The sequence below is a fragment of the Coptis chinensis genome, chromosome 9 (assembly GCF_015680905.1).
Source record: "Coptis chinensis isolate HL-2020 chromosome 9, ASM1568090v1, whole genome shotgun sequence".
Taxonomy (NCBI): domain Eukaryota; kingdom Viridiplantae; phylum Streptophyta; class Magnoliopsida; order Ranunculales; family Ranunculaceae; genus Coptis; species Coptis chinensis.
In genome coordinates, this window is record NC_141464.1 from 80,076,510 (window position 1) to 80,085,571 (window position 9,062).

At 37.9% G+C, this 9,062-nt stretch overlaps 1 long non-coding RNA gene across 3 annotated transcripts; it reads right to left on the reverse strand.

The window, feature by feature from the left end:
* Window positions 1-227: 227 nt before the first annotated feature.
* Window positions 228-7,447, reverse strand: LOC147478504 (uncharacterized). Of its 3 annotated transcripts, XR_015208543.1 has the most exons (9): window positions 7,314-7,447; window positions 7,148-7,198; window positions 6,645-6,851; window positions 1,157-1,927; window positions 972-1,037; window positions 796-855; window positions 644-677; window positions 501-533; window positions 228-392 (listed from the first exon to the last, which is right to left on the reverse strand). It is a non-coding gene; the product is annotated as an uncharacterized LOC147478504 (long non-coding RNA). The 3 variants fall into 3 exon arrangements; XR_015208542.1 differs by having other exon boundaries at window positions 228-533; XR_015208544.1 differs by lacking the exons at window positions 6,645-6,851; window positions 7,148-7,198; window positions 7,314-7,447 and adding an exon at window positions 2,045-2,324 and having other exon boundaries at window positions 228-533.
* Between the last annotated feature and the right edge of the window lie 1,615 nt (window positions 7,448-9,062).

The following is a 9,062-nucleotide window of genomic DNA, read 5'->3' on the forward strand; positions in this document are numbered from 1 at the left end:
CTGAAAATCACAATCATATATTTCTCATTGGTTAATCCAGTTACTTAACCGTCTCAACAGATGACAGAGCAGTCAAATAATTGGCTTACAAAAATGAGAGCACTTCAACATTATGACTTAGTACGCCAAAGTATTTGAATGTCTAAATAATGCCAGATCATCAAAGCACCTCGTACAAAGTAATTACCGAAAACACAAGTAAAATACACATATTCGAGTCCCATAACTATCAAAAGGTCTACACCCTTAACAAATGATATTTACAATGTATACATATACCATATTTCCTAAAGTTTCCATTGGGGTAGTTCCATAAACGTGACTTTCTGTAACAACACTAATAAATCAAAGAACAAATAATAGCCACCGAAATGCTACCTGCACTAAAATACCTATAAAAACAGCAGAACCAAATCAAAGCTCAAATCAATCAAAATTAATACTTTTCGACAAACCCAAAACCAAAAAATAGAACCCTTAATAAATAAGAAAATAAATACTTGTAACAACACCAGAAGAAGCTCAGACTAAACCTTTACATAGAAGAAAACAATTAATTCATCTCTGGCTAAACGATTTTAAAACGAACTGAATCTTTACATGGAAAATCAAAGAGATTGAATTATAAGAGAAGAGATGTTACCTGTTTCACTTGACTTGAGAATCAGCAGAGATCACTAAGTTATAGTGATTGGCCAAGGTCCCATCACCACGTTCACGGATGAAAAAATTAAACAACACAATAAGTAGAGAAAGACCAGGGAAAGAAAAATGAAAAAATGAAAAGGAACATACCTGAGAATCAGCAGAGATCACTAAGTTTGAAGATATGAGAATTGAAATTTCCTCGTTCAGCTAAATACCATATAAACAGACGTCACCATTTAGTAGGAATTGAAATAGATTTGTATAGAACTATGTATTCAGGTGTTGTAAGATCAAAAAGAAGAAATTAGGGGGAAAAAACTAACCAAGGTTCGCAAAAAGTTCTTCAACGCAATACTGACAAAATGTAATTACACACCAATTCGCAAAACCTACATAATTTGAACGAATCAAATTAACCAAGTAAGAGCAAATACAAATGTATCAATTTGATGACTATAAATTTAATGAGTAACTACTTAATACGTGACTATAAATGAAAAGAACTTACGGATTATAGTAAGACTTCTGGGTAAACAAAATTTGGGGTGTGACTTTCCGAATTTGGAGGGAGGAGAATACTGATTCTGTCTGAAGAAGTGCACCTTGATAGTGCGACATATAATTGACCGTGGTTGAAAACTTCAGTGCGAAGGTCAATCCCCACATACTTCACCGATTGTCCTTGTGACTTATTTATAGTCATTGCATAAGCAACACGCACAGGAAACTGTCTTCTTGTCATATGAAAAGGAAAATCAGAAGACGACGGTGACAAAGATATTCTTGGAATAAATGCATGATTACCCGCTTTTTCACTAGTCAAAATTCTTGCGAAAAGAACGTGAGGTCGACAGTGGACCACCATCAATCGGGTTCCATTGCATAATCCATCTTTGGGAGCAATATTTCGCAACAACATTATAGGACAACCAACTTTTAGGTTGAGATGAAACGGTGGTAGACCAGCTGGATTAAGTGAGTTTAGGTACTCATTTGGGTATTGATTAATATTGGCTGGATTCGTTGCATCCTTGTCTGCCATCTTGTCTGCAGCTAGAAAGAGAGCACTTTCCCCTGGGAACATATTTAAAGCTGCTGCATTAATATCATTGACATCATCATTGCGTGCAGATAGAATTGTGCGCTCAGTTAAATATTCCGGTGTAATTGTGGTAGGTTGATTTAGCTGAGGATATGTAGTAGAAATGAGATCCTGAAGATTTGCACATCGATGAATTGTTGATGGTAGTTCAACTGTCTCGCTTGGGTCACTTCCTATCTAATTAACCAGAAAATAGTAATGAATATTAGTACGAATAAAAATAGTACAAAGAATGATGTAAATGAATATCAATATTAAGAAAAATAGTACAAAGGAAAATACACAGTTTGGTACCTCCATTAAGAAATTTGCGAACGCAATATTTGCAGAGTTTCCATTTTCCAATCGCATGTTTTGGACAAGAGTTAGAACATGAATGTGACTCCAGAGGAAGGAAGACCACAAGGAAGCATGCACAATATGTTCTTGAACCCCTTTGGGTATAACTGGAAGGCATTGACGGAAGTCACCACCAAGTACAACTGTTATTCCACCAAAAGGTTTATTATTGTCGCGGTATCCCGGCAATGTCGCGAATCAACTGCCCACACAAAACTTATTTTGCATTGGGACTTCATCCCAAATAATAAGTTTAGCTTCCTTTGAATAATTCGGCATGCATTGAATTCTTACTAAACCCACAAAACAGGGTATCAAGAATATCTAGTGGGATCACGAAGGTCGAGTGAGCAAGACGATCGACCGCCGCGACCAATAGTAATGAAGCTATTCCAGATGAAGCGACCATAATAACAATATGCCCCTCAGCACGACACGTAGCAGCGATTGTGTTGTAAACAAAAGTTTTGCTTGTTCCTGCTGCTCCATTCAAAAAGAAGAGTTTCCCTAGATTTTGGGAAACGGAATCTATCATTGTTTGATATGAAAAGCGTTGCTCTACATTTAGGAGAACCCTGTTGCCATATGCTTTTGCATTTTGAGGATCAAACTGAAATTGTCGCTGGTCCCATATGAGTCGGTTTGCAACAACTAAGTTCCATCTTGTAGTTAACAAAGGCAACGGCATTAGAGGGAAATTAGCCGATTGGCCCTGACTCTATCAAAATCTCATTTAAGAGAAATAAACCATAATCTTGCACTTCAAAGGGGTAGGTTCGGAATGTTGAACATTGTCGCGAAGCTTATGTGGAAGGTCATCACATATATTTTCCCAAAATCATTCCACAATGTTTGGGGTTGCAAAGGATTGCACTCTGCAAGAATAACACAAAATAGTTAGGCGAAGATGATATCCATCTGCATGGTGAAGCTTCCCCCTAGACATTGCACCCATTCATTTGTCATCTTCCGAAGTTCACGTCAACACATGCATCTTTAAAAAGTTGGAAGGGAGGACCATTACCAATCCTTTTCAGATCATCAAATGATTGAGGTCCTTTTACAACGGTTAGAAGTAAGCGTTAGTAAAAATCGCCACCGAAATTAGGGATGGCGAAATACATTCTACCAATAGCAAATTTTCCCTCAGATCCTTCTTGTCCAAGTCCGAGATTGTTTGTTCCATAGTATTTGGGGAACTCTTGATAAGTGAGGCTTCTTGCTCTTAAATCTGATGCACAACAATCAAAGAAGGCAATCAAAGTTGACATTTGGTGCTCCGCCCTTGATAGTATATCATGTATTGGTTCATCAGCTTTATAAACTACGCGGTGCATTCCAGGGAGATGAAGTGCCAAGCGCACAACTGTGGGAATCTCCTCATGTAGATGGAAACTTAATAATCTCCAAACTGCTTCCGGTGGGCCAATGTATCTCGCATCCAAGTATTGTTGGATCTCATCCAACTCATTCAACACTATTGTTGTCATGTCATGCCCTTTAAATATATACTTGTGAATGTATTTAACACAATGGATCCCAGCACAAACTTTGACATTAATATGGCAGTTGAACATCTTAGAAAGATAAGGATTATAAGGAACAACATCCCCTGTTATCAACCGTATGCCCCTCATTAATATATGATCTACCATTGTCACGGCGGACGGTAGATAGGATATCCATCTTTATCCATGGTGGTAGCATCGCAAAAGTCCGGGGATAGTGATGCTTGCATCTACCATTTACCATGCACGAGAGTTAGGATTATTTAGTCCACATGGACCATGAACCATACATGTGAGGGGTCGAAATAACTTCGAGTTAGGTTTCTGGATCGAGAAACTCGCATACAATCGATCAACTTGAAGCGGTATCACGGATCTTGTTGGAATGTCGAAGATATATAAGTGCTTGCATATGGGGCAACCCGCCTTTTCGGAACTCAATGGTGTAGACATGTGCAACGGCGATTACCAAGCACACCTTTATTTTTAATTTCCTTCATCAAGGCCCTTTGCTTTAGTTCAAAGACGGGCCCACGACCTCGGTCGATGAGTTGCGGTTGGTGCTCGGACAATGCCTCAACAACTTCGTCCCCAAGCATGGATTTGCGGTCATTGTGAGAAATATATCGATGCTTATTGTAATGTGTGATGGCCATTGAATCACGAAAAATTTGAACATGTGCCTAGGGGCCGACACAAGATCTTTGGTAAGATCACTTTCGTCTTCCAATCTGGTTTGGGTCGAAAAGCTTCACCGCAACATCGATGATACCTTGATAAAGTTCAGCCCGAAGCTTGTCTTTGTCAGAACCTATAATATCTCATTTTGTTACGTTCGATCCAACGCCCATCCATCCACCAAAAAGTCTTGAAACGGTTTGTGCCCGTGTAAGATTGCGAAATATTCTCCGCGTTCAAATATCCGATAAGAGTAGAAATCCATCCGTGTCAATCGGGTCATTAGTATTTGAACGCCTCATATCGGTGACCACCCAAGCCCTCCGTAAGGAAACATTAACACATAATGCAAAGGCAAGTAAAGGTTTGGATGACATTCACCGATCTGCATGAATTCTTGCCCTCCTTTAAGATATATCACAATATCCCTCATATTATTCCGCTTGCCATCCCGGGTAAAATGACAACAATCTCATCCAATGGTTGGCAAGTTGTAAACGACGTCTGTCTCTAGTAGCACAGTAATGCAAATAAGCGGGTACATTGAAGTTCTCACCATGTTGAAGAGAGGCAGATCTAAGAACATCGTATCGTGGCGAAAAGTAGCAGAAAACAATTATCTTTGGAGCATAGTTGCATGAATTATCTTGAAACATCGTGTTCAAATGGGGATTCTGAAGTTGATGTATATCCAATGCAGACTGGGATCATATATGTAAAAGCCGAGAGTAAGTTGGCTGCCGCCCGATTATCGGGAATTAGAGATCCAGTTCTATGACGAATCCCATGTATAGTAAAAGGCCTTGGACCTCGTCCAATAAAGACACGCTCATTTCCTCCAAGGCTCGTAAAAATCACGAAAGCTTGGTTGTATTGTCTCATGTACTTCGAAATGACTTTGACTTGCGATCATTTCCATCATATAAAAGCTTTAAGGGCTGGAGGTAATGGCGTAGTGGTGGCAATTTGACTTTCCCTTGCAAACAACAAGTCCCTAATCGAGGGCGTGATAATGGTGAATCTTTTAGTCGCTTCATCCATCCAATGGAGTGCACTACAAAATGGACACTGAACATCCATTCTCCCCGAAGAGTGTCTTCCTTGTTCAATCGGATGGTTAGAAACAATATTGTCAACTTTGTCTTCATCATCACTTATGTCGGCATTATTAGCGTAAATTGGGCCGGTCAAAACCATTATTGTGAACCTCCTCACAATATTGTGCGCAGGATCCCCAAATGGTTGTTGTCTACAAGAGAAATAATTGTATATATTTAGACAAAGGTGCCATTTTTTTGGTATTCCAATTTCAATAAGTGTGAAGAAGTATACCGTGAATTTCGGTTAGTTGATGATGATCACGAAACGCATTTGTCGAATGTGATATTGGATGGACAAAAGATGAGGTAGAAAACCCGCGATTCACAGCGTCTTGAAGAACCTTGTGATGTTAGGTAGGATCTTATGATAACCAAACCACAAAGAACCAAGAGAAAGATGTAATAAACCACGTACTAACCTTGCATTTTGGTGAGACGGTGTTGGTACAAAGTTCTCATTGGTTGAATGTGGAATTGCATGAGGTAAAGGATGAGGAAGCGAGAAAAGATACATGTAATCGCAATGAAACTTAAACTTGCAATGTGAGTTATATATAGATTTTGATTAAGGAAAACTGCTAAGTGAAGTACTCACGTGTTATTTTGATCCTATGAATCAGCATGGGTACTTGATGTGACACGTTCTTCGGGGAGCGTAAATATCCTTACGGGATTAAGGAATGATAGAGATTTCCGAAGAGACTCTGAAGAAGAAAGACGTCGGTATGGTGTTGCATGAGGTGTAACTGGACTATTATGTGTTTGATGCTTGTCAGCTTGAAGTGGAGTTTGTGGAAGTGAATGAGAACCATTCAATGTTGAACCTTGTGCACCTTGGATGGTAAAGTTTGTGATGCCAATTAGTTTAGTGCTCCTTTCTCTTTCCCTTCGAGCACACTATCCTAGTATTCTATTTGTTATCTGCACCTAATTATAAGTATAATCAACCGAATAGATTGGGAGAAAGAGGAATGCATGGATAATAGCAAAGATGGCAATTATTAGTATTAAAATTAGAAAACACGAAATGTAAAGATATGAAGAAAGTAGTGAAAGGTAATAAGTGATCGAAGACTCAAAGGCAAATTATAAATGAATAGATGGATGACCACATGCAACACAGTTGGTGGGTAAATATTATACATATAAGCAGACATTAAATGGAAGTTATTAAATAGTAGTGAATTTACTACAATTATAGTGGACAAAAACACCTTTTGGACAATGCATGAGCAATCATAGTATTATTTTAATTAAAGCTCATCTTACATGAGAACCGGATGGCGGGAGAAGTGTTTGAAGTGGAGTCTGTGGAAGTGAAGGAGAGCCATTCAATGTTGAACCCATTAGTTGGTGGTCAATGACATGACGTGTGACTACTTATGCACCTTGGATGGTGAAGTTTGAGTTGCTAATTAGTTTAGTGCTCCTTTCTCTTTCCCTTCGAGCACGCTGTCCTAGCATTCTATTTGTTATCTGCACCAAATTATAAGTATAATCAATCGAATAGCAAATATGGCAGTTAGTATTAGTGGAATGTAAATATATGAATAAAGTAGTCAAGGATAATAAGTAATCGAAGACCCAAAAACAAAAGCAAATTATAAATGAATAGATGGATGACCACATGAAACACAGTTAGTGGGTAAATAGTATACATATAAGCAGGCATTAACTTGCAGTGAATTTACTACAATTATAGTGTACAAAAACACGTTTTGGACAATGCATGAGCAATTATAGCATTACATTTTAATTAAAGCTCATCTTACATGATAACCGGATGGCGGGAGATGAGATAGAGGAACACTATCTGATGGGCGCTGCACATTTATAAAGCAAAAGAAGAAATAAGACAATGCAATATACATAAGCAACAGTGTAGAAAAATAAATAAGGCAATGCAACTTAGCATAAGACAATGCAAGCAAGAAATACCTGGAAGCCAAGAGGCGGTTGAAGATTGAGCCTATCTTGGGGGGCAACAAAGACATGTTTGTTTTGGTTTGAAGGTTCCTTAAAGGAGTCCATAGGGCGTTTTCCTTTGTCAAGAATTGGTTGCGTAGGAAGCTATAAATATTTGAAAGAGAGTTCAAAAACATGATGTGAAACTAATAAGAGTGTTAATATAATTTGGGTAACTCAAAGTATGTTAATAGAAGTTATCAATAACGTATATTGTTGATTGTAATACCTGGGAGCGAGCAGGTCGTTGAGAAGTAGGTGGCTGAAGGTAGAGTCCATCTTGAACTGGAACATAATTATTGTTTTTCTTGCAAGGGTCCATTGGACGTTTACCCTTATCTATGGGATCCTGTAGAAACAAATAGAAATAGCTAGATACTCAATAAAATTTGTAGAAACAAACATAAAAAGGATGGGTAGGGATAACATACCATTGAGAGGAAAATCTGCAACAAAAAATGGTGCCTAAAAAAAAAGACAAAGCAGCAGTGATTATGTACTTGATCAGCTTAATCAAAACCTAAAGGCAACTTAAAAACACACTAAATCAGTAAATTGATTAGTACATGTTCTATCCGAACAATCATAGATAAAACGAAAAGAATTTTTCTTGTTCATAACCATCATCTCTTATATTGCAATCGAATAGTATTAACACCTATGTCTCCACCATGAGACACCCCCCAAGGAGTAGAGTGGAATTACTGTGGCCCCTATCCAAACCCACGGTCACATTCCTCCACAGGGGTAAGCTTCTTAACTTATATAGAACAGTAGCACTGACTCCACCGGGTTGTAAGCTCAATTAATGTAGGCTAGTTGGCACTTGGGCTTAAGCACGGGCAAATTTTTTCGGAAAAAGTCCATCAACATCCCATGTAAGTTACTTGCTTCATCATAACGACCCATCGAGAATTCTTGTTTCTCTCTCTTTTAAATTTCAATCATCACATTGCTTACGGTGGAAAATTTTCCCTCCATAAGAAAGAAAGAGTTTTACTTAGATTAATTGAGTGACATCTAACCCCCTATATTTTAAAACAATAGAATTAACACATTTAAAATACGACTAAATTGAGTACTAAAAACATATAACTACACACAGGACACTATTCAGGGTGTCATCTGCTCTTATTTTGCTTTTCTCCAACTCAAAGTTTCATTTTTTTTAACCAAAGACAAAAAATACATTTCAAACTTTAGGAGATCTAACATAAATGTTGACCGTTTAAAGGTTCTAAAAGGTTTCTTTGCTTACCTTCCAACTCTAGCTCCTATGCGCCCATGAGACTTTTTGGAGAACCGGTGAGTATAATGAGTTGAAGTCCCAAACTACAAAGGGTTGAACAGGTTTGATAAAACAAAATAATCACACATTACGTTAAAGAATATTTTCCGAATAATTATTAGTTGGAAGTCCACTCTATAAGGGATACATACATATTTAACATTGCATTTAACATTTCAGCATACACATAGTAGAACTTTGATTACTATACTCAAAAGTCAATCCAATCTTCAAGCTAGACAAAAAACAACTCACCATTTGTTCGAGTTTAAAAGAAGGTGGACCCCAAAGAAGAGCATGTGGAAGACAATCCAATATCCTCATGCATTTTTGAAGGACAGAAGTTTCTCTAAAAATCTTGGTGATTTTTGAATCTTGTACAAGTCAACATTGTAAGTGGGAGGAGCCTAAAAGCCGAAAGGACCACATATCAA